Here is a 15,200-nt window from a genome sequence, read left to right as displayed (position 1 = left end):
AGGTCAAATTTTTGGTGTGTATACGGTTTCACTCAGAGACGTGCGGTGTTTGCATGTTTCTGGGCGAGGCAGGGATTTATTAGTTTCTGCTTCTCTTAACTTTGTATGGGAAACGCATATTACATTGCTATCTCTGTGAAGAGCATGCATGTGTGCACTCAGGAGGTTGTGCACAGTGTAGCTCTACTCATCAGACCAAAGGTCCTTGACACTGTAATCTCTGACATACAGGCAAGCGCCCACATAAACTCCCATGCCTTTATTTTTGTGTTGATATGCTCTGAATCCACTGACCTGTGCATATATTTGTATTTTAGATTCATTTTTTTACTATTTTTAACAATAAAGTCCTCACATTATGACCTCAATGCAAACATAAATGTGGACTGCCTGGGTCCAGATTTATTTTTGAAAGGTGACACAAACCTACTCGGCATGAAGGAAGCTAAATTCCTGTAGAGACTGCAGAGAGACCTTTTTTTAAACGCCTTCTTGCCGGAGGAAATGTGCCATCTTTCCCTTTAAAATACCCCAGAGGTGTTCTGTTGGATTTGAGTCAGGTGACCAGCTCATAGTTTCCATTTTTTTTCTTCTTCAGAGACTCCTGTGTGATTTTGGCAGTGTGCTTTGGATTATTGTGACACTGGAATTTTCCTTTCATGCCAGACTTCTGGAGGCTGGGAGTATTTTGGTATGCCCATAAGCACTGATGGTGCCATATTTAAGTATGATCCTCCCAGCACTATTTGTACTCATTTAGCCCCATATCATCAAAAGTCCCAACTGCATACTTCACTGTGGTAGCCCTGATAAAGTCAAAGTGAAAGTCAAATTTATTTATGTAGCGTTTGAATTGATCTTTACCAATACACCGCCCCGTTTCCCTCGCCTTCTGTGGCATTTCTTCCTGGAGGGATGGCAATGTGGACCGCCGCTGTAGAACAGTGGTACGGTCTCTAACACAAGTGGGATACAAAATTCCTCACATCATGGGGCCAGTTGGGACTGCTCTCCAACAGTAGCTCAGATATTTAGTAGCGATTGGAGGTCATAAACCAGAAGAGTAGAGACGTTTTTTGAAGAAAACAGATGTAAACAAAGCTAGCAAAAACAAAACAGGTAACAGCTGACAGCAAGCAGCGCACACACAGGCGCCATCTTAGATTAGGAAGAGCTCAAGGTTCACACGAACATACTGGATCCCATATGAGCCAGAGAAATGTACTGTGGCTTCACTTGAAGACAGAATGTGTTACCAGTATTCATTAGGCTTCTTTTCATCATCTTTCGGGAAGTTAACCTTAACCTTGGATGCTGTCCTTTGTCACTGTTTGAGCTGTTACCAAAGCTTTGATGACCGCTAATGACGCTTTAGTATGCTGTGACTAGTTTGGCTACCTGTATGCATTGCTAATTAAAAAAATATATAAATAAAAACTAAAACGTGTGCACTGGTATGTAATTTAAAGCTTAACACCACCATTTGACTTAAATTAGACTCTGATGAAATGCAAATCTAAAAAAAAAAGACAAACAAAACAAAAACACATGATTTATGCTGTTAATTTATGAGAAGCTCTTCGTGTTCACATAAAAACTATAAATAAAAAAAACCACAACTCTTTTATAGCATCAGTTTTGATGCATCAGTTTTGATGCTATAACACAACAGGGCAGCGTTTTTCCATCTGTCATGCTAATGCGCATGTGCAGATAAGAAACTGAGTGCCGTGTGAAAGCCCGAGAGGCCTGAACGATTACACAGGAGCTGCTGCTTTGATGGTTCCATACACAATAAAAAAAGGCAAGTGTCATTAAAGAAAAATGGACCCTCAGAGACGAATGCATTGTTATTTTCAGCTATTAGGCTCTGATGTTCAGTACATTCCAAGAATTATTATGCGCTAAAGTGCTGTAATTTACTCTCCCCTGCATACCCTCATGTGCTTTTAGTTTAGCCCGCGATTTCCTCCTGAGACGCTATTATGAACTAATGTACGAAGCAGTGGATTGCAAAGAGCGGCGGTATGTATCCCACGAGTGAGGTTTTCTGGTCAAGAAAACGTGAGATCCACATTAGGAATTGCGCCTTGTGGTTTATCGGTACTGCTCTCACAGGAGAAGCCGGTTTGACGTCCTTTTTATTGTGTTTTTCTTCACAGTGAGTGGACTATTTTTTTTAATCTTTGTGATTCTGAATGACCCTTTGTGATTTGTCACTTTGAGTGACACAGCTTATATACATGTTGTCTGTGGATAGAGTGCAATGCATCTTTTTGGTTTCTTTTTTCTTTTGTTCTCTTGAAAATAATGGAGCTTGGTGGTACTTACCTCACACAGTCTGAGATAAGATGGTGATTTCAAGAAAGAGACATCACTGATGAGTTTTTCAAATGTATACTTTTTGGTGCTTTGTGCACCACACAGCATTGTACCATTATATTCAAGAGGCGGCAGATATTTCTGCAGCTGATATCTCTGTAACTGGGCACCACATCGAAGCCATCTAAGTGTATAAAAAGCCCCATAGGGCTCAACAGTAAAAAAAATCCCATTCTTATTCTTCATGGGGATTTTGATTGTGAGCTACAGGCTTCAAAAGTCTAGTGGGTAGAGCTACTCTACTGCAGTAGTGGGTAGAACTATTCAAGCTGCAATCCTAACCTGAAACACTAATGTGTACGGAATATGACATTTGTAGTGCATTGTGGGATGAGTAGTTCCTTCACTGTTAAAAGTAATTCTTTACACAGTCGGGCACCTTTTTGTTTTTTTCCCCACATTTTCCTTTGTTCTTTTGATCAAAATCAACATTTTTTACAGGTATGAGTAAAAAGCATCATACCTTGTTGGATTGGTTCAAGGCTCAAAATTCAATATAATGATTTTCTGAAACGAAAAGATGTAATCTTTTTGATGTAACATCACCCGTTTGTTGAGCTATCCTTTCTTGGATTACAACAGTGGTCTCCAACCTTTTTTGCGCCACGGACCGGTTTATGCCCGACAATATTTTCATGGACCGGCCTTTAAGGTGTCGCGGATAAATACAACAAAATAAAACTAGTACGGGTACCGAAAAAAAGAAGATTTATTTATAACACACGTGAAAAGACCCAGGAAAACCGAGTTAACGATAAAAGCGATAACAAAATAACGCTGAAAACCGATAAAAACCCTGAAAACCATACATTTCACACCTGAGCCTCAACCCTCGCGGCCCGGTACCAAACGACTCACGGACCGGTACCGGTCCGAGGCCCGGGTGTTGGGGACCGCTGGATTACAACATGCATTTTTTAGAGTTTAGGTAGCGGCGGCACTCGGTTACGGTTGTCTGTCAAAAACATCCACGTCTATTTTGCATTAACAAAAACCTTGATCGTGCTCTCGTTGCCTCCAAACCTAAACTCAGCCGTGAACAGAATCCAGTCGGTCATTAGATTAGCACCACATCATAGCTGAGAAAACAACTCGGTAATATATGAACGTGATTTCTGGGGAATAAGGTTGCCTTGGAACACATTTTAGGTTATCGCAGTATATTACTTCTGCACTAATCTACTATCATTTTCAGTTTTATTGCTTTGCCTACAGTCTGATTGAATTTTCAACCTTAATCTGGAATTTGAGGAGCAAGTGAAGTTCTCCTCAGTGTCACTCACAGCCCTGAGCAGAGCATTATGGCAGCGCTTCAGTAAGTGTTGGAAACACAAGTCACACGCAGTCACTTATATACTGGGGACTTAGAGCAAATGCAGAAAATTGGGTTTGGGCTCAGATGAGTGCTTTGTTTGTCTTTGAAAGACACTAATTTTAATGTTAAAGCTGCTGTGTTAAACTTTTTATTTGAGTCCCAGTTAAGAGGAAATGTCAGCGCCTGAATATAAAAGATTTCATTACTTCATCAGAAAGATTTGAAAGCTGCCTTTTCACATAAACGCATCGTATCCCAACTTAAACATAATACTATTATATACACACATCCCCATTACAGGCAACACTTGGCTCCGACTCTGAACCAATTGCTATTCTCTGCATGAAACACATAATGTCAGTTTATTTTCTTCTGAGAAATCCGATTTAAAAATGGCCAAGTCAATTTAATGGATACTCTTAGCTGTCATTAAATAGAATGCCGAAATTTAAAAAAAAAAGATAAAAATGATCCCCGGATATATAAGAGATTAAAAAATATCCTCTGTACAGTGATTATGCAGTGAAAATCTCATGAACACAATATGTGCTGAAAAAAATGACATCATGAACTACAGATGTTGGACCCCAGGAGCTTCCAGTGAAGAAAATGAAAACAGATATGACACAAGGCAAAGAGTGAACGAGTGAGTGAGGTTATGCAGCAATTCTGCATGTAAGTCCTTTAACTGCAATTTCAATTTCAATTTCAATTTCAATTTTCAATTTTATTTATATAGCGCCAAATCACAACAAATGTCGCCTCAAGGCGCTTCATAGATACAGAGAAAAGCCCAACAATCATATGACCCCCTATGAGCAAGCACTTTGGCGACAGTGGGACGGAAAAACTCCCTTTTAACAGGTTACTGCAGCAAGTAACTATTCAAACCAAATTACTGGACACCATGCATCATCACTACTGCACTCCATATTAGACTATTAGACTACAGGAGAGAATAGGTATGTGCCAATTCATAGGCTGCATCCTTGGAGGCCGCATTTGAAGGCCGATTACGTCACAGCCAGGCGAAGAAAGCTGTCCCAATTCAAAGGCTGCTCCAAATGTGGCTGACAAATGGGTCCTTCATTTGAAGGATGGGTCGGGCGTATCCTTCGTGGCCCAACCTATCCCAGACGTCTGTTACCCACCAGCCTGATAGCTGACTGGGAGGTTGAGGCTCACTAGAGCTGGCGAGAACGCTGGACTCCCGGCACATTGCTTAGGTAACTTAAAAAATTTATTGTTTGGCTTTTTTCAGTGTTTTATTTGTTCCTGAGTAAATCGGTTTGGCTGAGATTAAAGTTATTGTTTTCACACAGCTGAATAAATGTCAAACAGGAAACTGATTAAACAGAAGTGTGAGATGCGTTAACATCTTTAGGCTCTATGCTCCTTTGTGCACCTGGGACATTGCTAAAGTTGTGGAAGAGAAACATTTACTGTTTCTTCACCATTTTCTAATTCTGAAATGCACTCACCATGGAAGAGCAACAACACAACAACAAATCGACCCTGAGGAAGGCAATAAACAGAAATAGATCAATCAAATAATACATTAGCACTATAGCATTAACCTCATCCAAACAATGGCCTGATTCCTCCAACAGTGTCCAGAGGCCAGGTTGTAAAAGGTTAGTGAGTTTTGTTTGTTTTCATTAAAAAAAATACCACATTATGCATACATTTACATGTACATATAAACTGCAGCCAGAGAAAACATGGGACATGGTCTCGGTATGTGGGATGAGGAGAAAAATAATCCTGTACAAAGATGGACGGAACATCTTTATTTTATTATAATTCACAGTCCTCAGATAATTAATCCGACTGACTTTGGCAATACTCAGTCTTTACCACTAAAGCCTCAATCACACAAGCCTAGAGATTGGTCAGTGACTCCCTGGCAACCTCCTGTCACTAGGGGAAAAATGTGTTTTCCCCTGCTGGTTGGTGAGTACCTGCTTGAGGTTGCAAAGCTAGTGCACCAAAAACCTCTTGTGATTGCTTTGGTAGTTAGCGGATTGCCTTGGTCACCCTTAGACATCGGTTTGTCTGCATACATTCACTAACAAACCACTGAGTAGAAACCTTAAGCTAAATTGTGCCCTAAAAAACATCTCTCTCAAAAGGCAAAAAGCTTAATTTCCAGCGTATGTTGCATGCTTTACAGTTCACAACTGCTTAGCAAGTTTAAAGACAAGTCGGTGTCTTACATAGAAACTACGGGCGATGGTGGCATTCTTCTCGCAATCCCAGCAATTACAAGGTTTTCTTGGTGGTTACAAAGTGTTGGTCTAGGCTTTTTCACTGGTCCTTAATTAAAATATGTTAGCGTGCTAACAAGCTAAACTCACGACTGGCATTTAGTTTGCTAGCAGGATCTGGGACAAATTAAGTCCCTGCTTCATTCAGCTCAAAACACAGTGTTACGGTACAAAGTCTTCTGGGACTGTTTAAAGTGATCTGCCACCCATAAAAAACCACATTGTTCACCTTGGGCTGGTTGGGTTTAGACAGTACTGTCATCATTTTCATAAATATCCCCCTTTGCATGTTTTCTCCTGCGTATGTTGCTGTGTGCCAGTTATTATCTTCTCTGAATTATGTGTTGTGACAAAAGTCTCTCTAAGTTTATGCAAACTGCTTAAAAATGAATGATTACTAAAGGGAAAAGGATGCTTACTGAATGCACAAGTATATAATCGTAATATGGTGCTACTGGATGGTGTAGCGATTATGCAGCTCAGTATTCAGATTTCACTCCTTTGCCTCAGAGCGACACAGTTTGAAGGTAAAATCTGACATGTGACAGAAATGAGAGTGAAGAGGTGGTCCTGCCTCCCAGACAGTGACGTCTCTCTGATCTTTGTGTCTGTGAAAAGAGACTTTCAGAGGAGTGATTTTCACAGCAAAAGGGTTACATGCTGATTTTCACACTGAACACAGTTTAAACGCTAAAAATATCATTTGAATGCATTAATCATTGAAATGAGTCTAAAATACGTCAAAATGACATTTCAGATAACTTCCTATATTATCACATTTTCAGCTTGTAAAATTGCCCAGGAATGTTAACTTAATAAACACGTGGGAAAAGATCATGTAAGACAAAAAATGTTGGTAGTTGTAGTTAAAAAGCTTTTTCAAATCCTTTAAAAATGACTAATTTCTTCATATTGTAATTAAATAATTATGCCCCATGCTTATCTTGGTCCTATTAGATTTGATACATGAGTTTTGTTAGCTTGTTAGACTTCTACATCAGCAGTGGGATTTTCTTTTCATCAAAAACGTATAATTTGCGCAATAATTTTTTAAGCAAAAATTCCACAAAAATGCTGGATGTTGCGAAAGTGATACAAATTAAAACTCATATATGCAAATTGATATTTAATTTCCTTGTTTTAATTTGTTAGAAGGTTAAAAAACAAAAAAATATGTATATATAATAACTTATTACAGAAAACTGAAAAAATGAAATATTTGCTGGTTTCAGCTTTTACAAAAATATGATTTATGTTCTTGTAAATTCAGTTCAGATAAATGAGGAAATCTTAAGATAAGCTCTGTTTTTACGCATGGTTTTACATCCTGCTTTTCTTTAAAGTTTAAAAAGCTAAAACCTCCAAAAAACATTTACATTGGTGTGTTCAGAAGTAGTGATTGATATTTCAGGGGGAAAAAAAATCTGTGCAGCCTCTGAGTTTTGATTGGATTTGATTAATTGTATTTGCTCTTGGCTTGAGGAACAGTATTATGTAAATTCTAAATCTGAGTAGTAGGCACCTTGTAACACAACTACACCCCATATGGCCCGAGTACCGCCTGCGCTCGACTCTGTCCCAAAATATTTAAGTCCTCATGGAAACCAGGCACGCCAAAAAAATCCATAAATAATGGTGAGTGTTCATACGTGCTTCATCTGAGTTCAGATTATATACAAAAGTTACTACTTTTATATATTTACTGTACACATCTGAGGGAAATCAACCATCTGTATAAAGTAGGCTAAAATAAGTTAAATAATTTACAACGTGATGAAATCAAACGCAACACGATGAAACAGCATGAAAATGACCTAGTTGTGAAATGTACACTATTCCCTTCAATTTTTGCACGTTATGTTGTGTTCTTGCCGTTTTTTACATGTTTATCATAAATCTACAATAATGACAGAGGTTATAAATGCATGTTTTTAAATGTGGGTGCAAATATAGATATATATATAAAATCAAAAGCTGAAGTTTCTCATTTCCAGAGATATTCAGGCCATTAATTCAGTCCCTACTCTAGAAAGTCTCTATACGCTTTGCACACCTGGATTTGGGCAGTTTATCTGATTCTTCCTGGCAGATCCCCTGAGCTCTGTCAGACTGGATGGGAAGCATCTGTGAACTGTCGTCTTCGGGTCTCTCCACAGATGTTGTGTGCAGTATAAGTCTGGAAAATAGAGCTTTACAGTGTGTGATTTATGTTGTAAAAGGCTCTACTTTAATGCAGATGATGATTTTTTGTAACACTAACCACTACTACTCAGTGGAGTCAGTCTCCTATGCCATGTGAAAAATAAAGTTTACATGAAGACATCTGCAGTGATCTTAAATAAGCAATTGTTGGTTGTTTTCTGTCAACCTGAGAAGGGGTTTAAGGCTATTAAACAAATAAATGCATCAACCCAGCACAAACCGAGCACAGCATAAGAGCACAAACACCTCACACCAGCTGTTAAGCATGGAATTGGAGATTCACAAGCTAGATATCCCCAGACTGGGATAAATGATGATCATGCTGTTTAATAGCCAGCCATCAAAAATCAACCAATCAATCAATCAATCAAGGCTTTATTCGCCACATGCAGGTTGCCCTGCAGTGAAATAGGACCCCCCTCCCGACCTTACACACACAACACAGACATCACATGGGGATACAGGTCGGAGATCGGTAGTGTTACAGAAAAAAACACTGAAATATACACTACAATGGGAAAGTACAAGAGGAAAAAAAGAGACCTCTACTCATGCTGGGCTCCTGGGAGGACAGCATGAGAACAGGAAACAAAAAAACTCCTCTGCACAAAAAAGCACATAAATGTCCACAGCACAACATTATGGAACACGTGACAAGCCACACAGGGTCGGGTGGGGGATGAGGAGTAATCCGAAGCAAACACAGCAGACATCCTGCCCAGCGCTGCTATTCCAGCGCGGGCTCAGACCCGAAGAAATAATGAAGAGGAGACATGATATGGATGAGGGAAGCTGAGAAAGGAGAGCTAGCAGGGGTGTTGGAGGCAGATGACATGTTTTGGTTTATTTTGTAAGAAAAATGTAATTTCACTGTATGATGGAGTTTCTGTTTTATAGTAAATTACATAGGTTGACACTGTTTGAAACACATTATGACTGAATTTTGTTTGGTGAACATTTAGACTACACAGTTTTCCTGTGGCTTAGGTACAGCAAAACATAGCATGTAAATTTGAATTTTGGCGTTATAAAGAGGCATAGTTCTTCTGTTTAACGTAAGTCTCCTTTTTTTTTTTCCTGTCCCATTTAGTTCTTTAGCCGTCAGAACTGTTGTCTGAAGACCAACAAGGATACCCAATGGATTTACTTTGCCAAATGGATCATTACGGCCTTGCCGTATTGGTCCATTTGATCGACCTTTGTTGTTATTATTTATTTTATTTTATTTTCAGTTGTTACAGACGGAACAGACATGACTGAGGGATAGGAAAGGGAGAAAGAAAGAGGAAGGAAAAGAAAAACAGAAGGGAAGAGGGACAGTGAGAAAGGGCACTTCAAAAGAGAAAGAAAAGAAAAAAAATCTCCTGGACCACCTGTTGAGAGAAAAAGAAGAGAAAACAAGCAAAAAAACAGAGCAACATACTAAACACAACACCATAATCTAGCTAAGTGTAAACAGCAGTAAATACTAAATATTGAATGTTGTTGTGTAGCAAGCAGGACCGACAGCGCACAATGTGCTTGGAAATAGCAGCCAATAAAGGTGTAGTTTATGTCTATGAACAGTGAACACCCGTGTGCACACCTGTGTGGATCAGCGCGCTTGTATTCAAAAGGTTTCCCCATGTAATGGTCTGCTAGAGGATGTAGAGAGCCATAGCCCTGTCCCCCAGGGCATGAAGCAGGCAGGGAGGAGATCCAGGCTCCAGACATCCAGAGGCCCCAGAGTGTGAGAGCCCAAGGAGGACCACCGGAGGGGCATCCGTAAGTCTCCTGAATCAGTGTTTCCACTGTATGCTCACAATCAGAAGAAAAGCAACCTTGATGCCATAAATAACTCTGGGTAAGACGCTTTACCTATCCCTTTAAATCAATAAATAGCAATGATGTAATCTAACTGTAAGTGTTTTTCAACTTATTCCTACTTGTTATTGAAGAACATAATGATTTTTACTGTGACATTGCTGTGCTGTGTGGGGGCGATCATGGCTCAAGAGTTGGGAGCTTGCCTTGTAATCGGAAGGTTGCTGGTTCGAGCCCCGGCTTGGACAGTCTCGGTCGCTGTGTCCTTGGGCAAGACACTTCACCCGTTGCCTACTGGTAGTGGTCAGAGGGCCCGGTGGCGCCAGTGTCCGGCAGCCTCGCCTCTGTCAGTGCGCCCCAGGGTGGCTGTGGCTACACCACTTGCCATCACCAGTGTGTGGCTGTGTGTGTGAATGGGTGGATGACTGAATGTGTAAAGCGCTTTGGGGTCCTTAGGGACTAGTAAAGCGCTATATAAATACGGGCCATTTACCATTTCCAGTGTCATTAACAAACCAGAACCATTTCTCATTGTCCAAAAACAGTCTTCTTCCACTCGTACATCCAGCTTTCTTCTCCTCGCAATCTGCCCCGAGACTTTCCCCTCTGATGCCTCTCATCTCCAGTGGCTCTCGTCTCTCATTGGGCCTCGAGTGTCTGATTCAACACCCACTCTGTGGCTAATGACTGCTGTTGGAGGTTAAATATTTTGATTTCACAAAATCTAAAACATCATGCGCTTTGCGTTTTTATTAAGCGGTTTCTTTTTTTGTGCGTGTGTCCTTGCAGTGGACTCATCCAAGGATACAAATATCTTACTGTCTCGCTCACGCACACATGTACACGCTTTCACAAAAGAGAAGTCAGTGAAGTGTCCCGGTTTCTTAGAAGGGAGCAGGCAACTGATGCCCTGATAGCTTCTGATCACCAAATGTCTCCATCATCTGAGTGCTGACACACTCCTGTATGCCCCAGACACCGCTAACACTACACTGGAGTGTGACTGAGAGCAACAGCACAATACACTTCAACCGACAGCACTCAAGCGCTTTTTCAGTTTAGAGCACAACTCTTCTCCCTTGATCCTCCTCTCACCTGTCCCCCCCCTCTCTGTCCTTTACTGTTGTGCACTGCCCGCTCCTCTTTTTACTTTCTTCCACCAAGATAACTCATCTGACCCCAGCTCGAGACCCTTGAGGAGCATTCATATCTTATCTCCCGTAGCAAGATTAAAAGGGAAAAAAAGGGGAAGTGAGAGAGAAGGTTTGGTAAGCGCACATATGGTTTGATTGAACTGAGCCCTCATTCTGTTCAGCTTATGTTCTCTATAGTGATGAAGAGGAGACGAGACATGGATGAGGGAAGGTGAAAAAGGAGGGCTGGCGGGGGTGTGGGAGGGAGGTGACAAAAGGAAAGCTGATTGTGGCCAGGAGTGGAGGGGAAGTGGGTCTCTTTCGGTGCAGCGCACTGATGAGGCAAAGAAGTGATTGGATCGAAGAAACACTTGCGTATAGTGTCAGTTACGTGCTGAGAGGCTTTGGCTATTTTGGGATCTCAGGCAGGTTTTTTTTTTTCAGTCAGACGCATTTTCTAGAATAAACCTGCCACAGGACACGTGCCTTGAAAATATGTTAAAAAATGTATATAGGTCCTTTAAAAATTGCAAAACAACCACAAACTCCTTCCCAGCGTTTCTGCTTTCTCAGTAGCGCATGACTGCAGACCAATTAATGTCCTCTCTGCAATCAGCCTGTGTGAGTTTGTTTGCCTTTGGGCTGGCAAATATAAAACTTGCATACAAGTTGTTTGTTGAATACTAACAGTGAGAAGTGACCTGTTTGGAAATAAGGACCTTAAGGAAAGCCACCTTTTTCCTTAAAAGCTGCCTTAATTCTTTGTGGCACAAATCCAACATTGACTGGAAATTTGAGTGCAGGGAACTTATTCTCATGTTCAAAAAAACAGTTTGAGATGATCTGAACTTTGTTATGTGCTGCATGAAACACATTCCTGAAGATGGGTACACACTAAAGGGACAGACATGGTCAACGACAGTACTCGGGGAGGCCGTGGTGTTTAAATACTTCTTAGTTGCTACTAAGGGTCTCAAAGGGGACTAAAAAATATCCTCCTGAAGCCTAAACCATGAATGCAAGTCAGGGTGGACCATGCTGGCAAGTTGTTGACTTCAGTTTGAATCTGAATCCTTTTTCCTTCTTTATCCTTTATCTTCTTGCCCAGTGTTGGTGAGCACATGTGAAATATAGTCTCAGTTTCCTGTTCTTAGCTGAAAGAAGTCACCCAGTGTGGTATTCTGCTACGACAGAGGTTCAAGGTTGGATGTATTGCATTCCAGAGATGCTCCTTTGCATACCTTGCTTGTAACGATTGGATATTTGAGTTATCGTTGCCTTCTTATCAGCTCAGGAGTCTGGTCATTCTTCTCTTTAGTTTGGCATCAAAAAAGCGTTTTCACCCAGAGAATTCACACTTCTTTCTGCTTAAAAACACCATTGCAGCACATTCATACACAGAGCCTGTTCAGTGCTCTGTGTATGGCTTATTTAACAAGTCAGAAATACACAACAGTGGCAGTAAGGATTAAAAGTTGATACTCTTTACGTTCAGTGCCACAATCTTGGAATATGTAGAACTGCTCAGACTTTCCAAGTGGGAAATAGGAGTTAAGGGAGAGTTGAACAAATAATTTCAGACTGGGGAAAATTTCAACTTCCGACTCATTCATGAGCGCACCTATCAGGTCCCAACAACTATGCTACATTCGAAGTCATTTAAATTTCTTCCCCATTCTGATGCTACATTGTGGGTCCTGCATTAGCAGTGTTTGAACTTCAGCAGGTCATCTTGATCATGTTTGTGCATAAATACACTGAGGACAAGAGACAGGTAGCATCCACAGTTTTGGTCTGTTGGCAGTTGCATTAGTGCTTTGATTATTATGATAGTTTAACTTTTTTTAAATTAGTTTTTGCTTTAACTTTGTTTTGTCTGTATTTCCAGTTTAGTTTTCAGTTAATTTCTATAGAACTCACAGTCATGTCGTGTACATAACTTATATGCTCAATATCCAGATTCCCCCACTAACTTTAGCTGAGTTTTAGTTTATAGTACTCCGCACTGTCACAGACAGCAAAGGTACATGTAACAGAGAGTTTTTAAATTCTGACAGAAAATCTTAGTGTTTGCATGCATGTTAACTCATTTTTTCCATGATGATATAGTATAACACAATTAAGCAATTAAAGAAATTTGCAGGTTTGGTATATTTATTAACTTTTAGTCATATGAAACAAAAAAAATATTTTTTTCATAAAAAACCCACAGAGATCTTCAACCCTTAACAGCAAGTAAGATCAACTGCAATGGTTAAGTAAGTCACTCTAGTTCTGCCAGTTGGCATGACTATTAAAAACTTTTTCTGCTTGTTTTGTCAATGTTGGAAGTTGTTGATGTCTTTTAAAATCGCTGTAATTGGGGGAAAAAGTCTGTTTTGGCCCAAACATTTAATGGGGTTTTCCCCTGAGTCTAGATGCTGCCGATGTTGAGCAGCCAACAGCTGGTAGATGGAACCACTTCATGAAATCTGCTGATCAAGGTGGTAATTAAAGAGGCAGTGAGTTGTGGAAAACTTGCCTAAATGAATATTTCAGGTTGGAATTTAGCTAATTAGGTAGATGTGATCATGGAGGAAATTGCAAAGGACAGAATTTGGACATTATGGATATGTTGAAATTGTAAAGGAGCATGAAATGTATCAGTGCTACGTTCCACTGTAAGAAAGTAAAAAACACAACTGAGGAGGATGAGCGAGGAAATATCTTCCCCATTGAAGTTTTGCTTCCCTTGGTTGGTCATTACATATTGTGATTAAAAAAGGTGTGAAAGTGTGCGTGTGTAAAAGTGCACGAGAGATGAATCAGGAAAATAGGTCCAGCTTTTAATCTGTTCGCAAAATGCACAAACATGTGTGGCGCAAGCACCCACTTACACACATGATACACAAACTAGAAAGTGCAGAGCTGGCAGGGTGGACTAATTTATGCTTGAGTGCGGTTCAATTAAGGCAGATGTTAAAAAAAACGTTCCCCAGTCTCAGCATGTGCTACTCCTTTAAACGCAATGCAGAGAGCACACATCCTCCCTCTGTCACACACACAGATACACATACATGGTACCAAGGGTGTTGGAAAAATTCAGGAGTTACATAATGCCGCTGGAACTGTTCACCGAGCAATAGGATGTGTACCAACAGTAGAATGCCATGGCAACACAGGGAGGGCACTGGATGCAGGAGTGCTGGAATTCAACTAAAAGGCTTCGTGACTGAGAGGATTGTGGCTTCTCTCGGAAAGGCTGGGGTGATGATCTGACACTGAGAAATGTTTTTCATCTCCAATCGGCTGTGTACGAAAAGAACCTTTATATTGTCAGAGTAGAATAACAAGGTCAGTGGCATGAGGAACATCAGACTGACCAAACAAGAATTCAGATTAGCTGTTAATTTTTAATTTTTGTCCAGGGGCTCCTGTTGACTGTATCATGTGCTCGGCTTACTTGTCGTGACTAACCAGGGTCGAATTACAACTACCTATTCGATGTCATCTGCTTGACTTTGGACTGCATGCAAAAACTTTGCATAAAAGAGTGGTCGTGACCTCGTGCCATCCTGTTTTGTCTTGCCAACATCCTGCTGACTAAATGTAAAATTAGCTGAATTTTGGCCACAAGTTCTAACGGAAAATTAGGGTGCAGTGAGCTCTTTTGGATGAAGTAGGCACTAAACTGTTCATTATAGAAGGAAAACCTTGCTCTGAGCAATCCTGTAGTTAAGACATGATAGGGCTTCCTTTGAATCACGACTTTTATTTTTTCTTTTTAATAGAATTTAGTAGTTCACTTTTTTCTTTAAGAGTGAGCCAGCTTGGAAAATGGGAAATAATTGCATGAATGGATATAGTATATGATGCAAAAACAGAGTCTGTACAGTTTTAACAAGCTTGAAAGTCAATATTTAGTACGACCAATTATTCTTTAACACAGACTGAACTCTCTTAGGTAAGCTGCCAGTTCTTTATTTCTTCAGGAAAAGTTCTTCAGGCTTCCTGAACAACATTCGAAGCTCTTCGTTTGGATCTCGGCTGCCTTTTGATCTGTTCTGTGTCAATATCATTCTATGCTGCCTTTAATAATACTGAGGTGCAACTCCGCAG

At 40.3% G+C, this 15,200-nt stretch overlaps 1 protein-coding gene and 2 long non-coding RNA genes across 5 annotated transcripts in view; 2 read left to right on the top strand and 1 right to left on the bottom strand.

The window, feature by feature from the left end:
* Positions 1-15,200, top strand: part of LOC146517292 (uncharacterized) — a 378,392-nt gene that overhangs the window by 76,765 nt on the left and 286,427 nt on the right. The window lies entirely within an intron of this gene.
* The window catches only part of LOC146517299 (protein ELFN1-like), a 129,866-nt gene that overhangs the window by 26,408 nt on the left and 88,258 nt on the right, over positions 1-15,200 (top strand). The window lies entirely within an intron of this gene.
* LOC146517300 (uncharacterized) lies at positions 2,365-7,020 on the bottom strand. Its single transcript, XR_014874369.1, has 2 exons — positions 4,560-7,020; positions 2,365-4,379 (listed from the first exon to the last, which is right to left on the bottom strand). It is a non-coding gene; the product is annotated as an uncharacterized LOC146517300 (long non-coding RNA).

The sequence above is a fragment of the Neolamprologus multifasciatus genome, chromosome 6 (genome assembly GCF_963576455.1).
Source record: "Neolamprologus multifasciatus chromosome 6, fNeoMul1.2, whole genome shotgun sequence".
Taxonomy (NCBI): Eukaryota; Metazoa; Chordata; class Actinopteri; order Cichliformes; family Cichlidae; genus Neolamprologus; species Neolamprologus multifasciatus.
The sequence above is the reverse complement of the archived record's forward strand: the minus strand, read 5'-3'. Positions and strand labels throughout refer to the sequence as shown.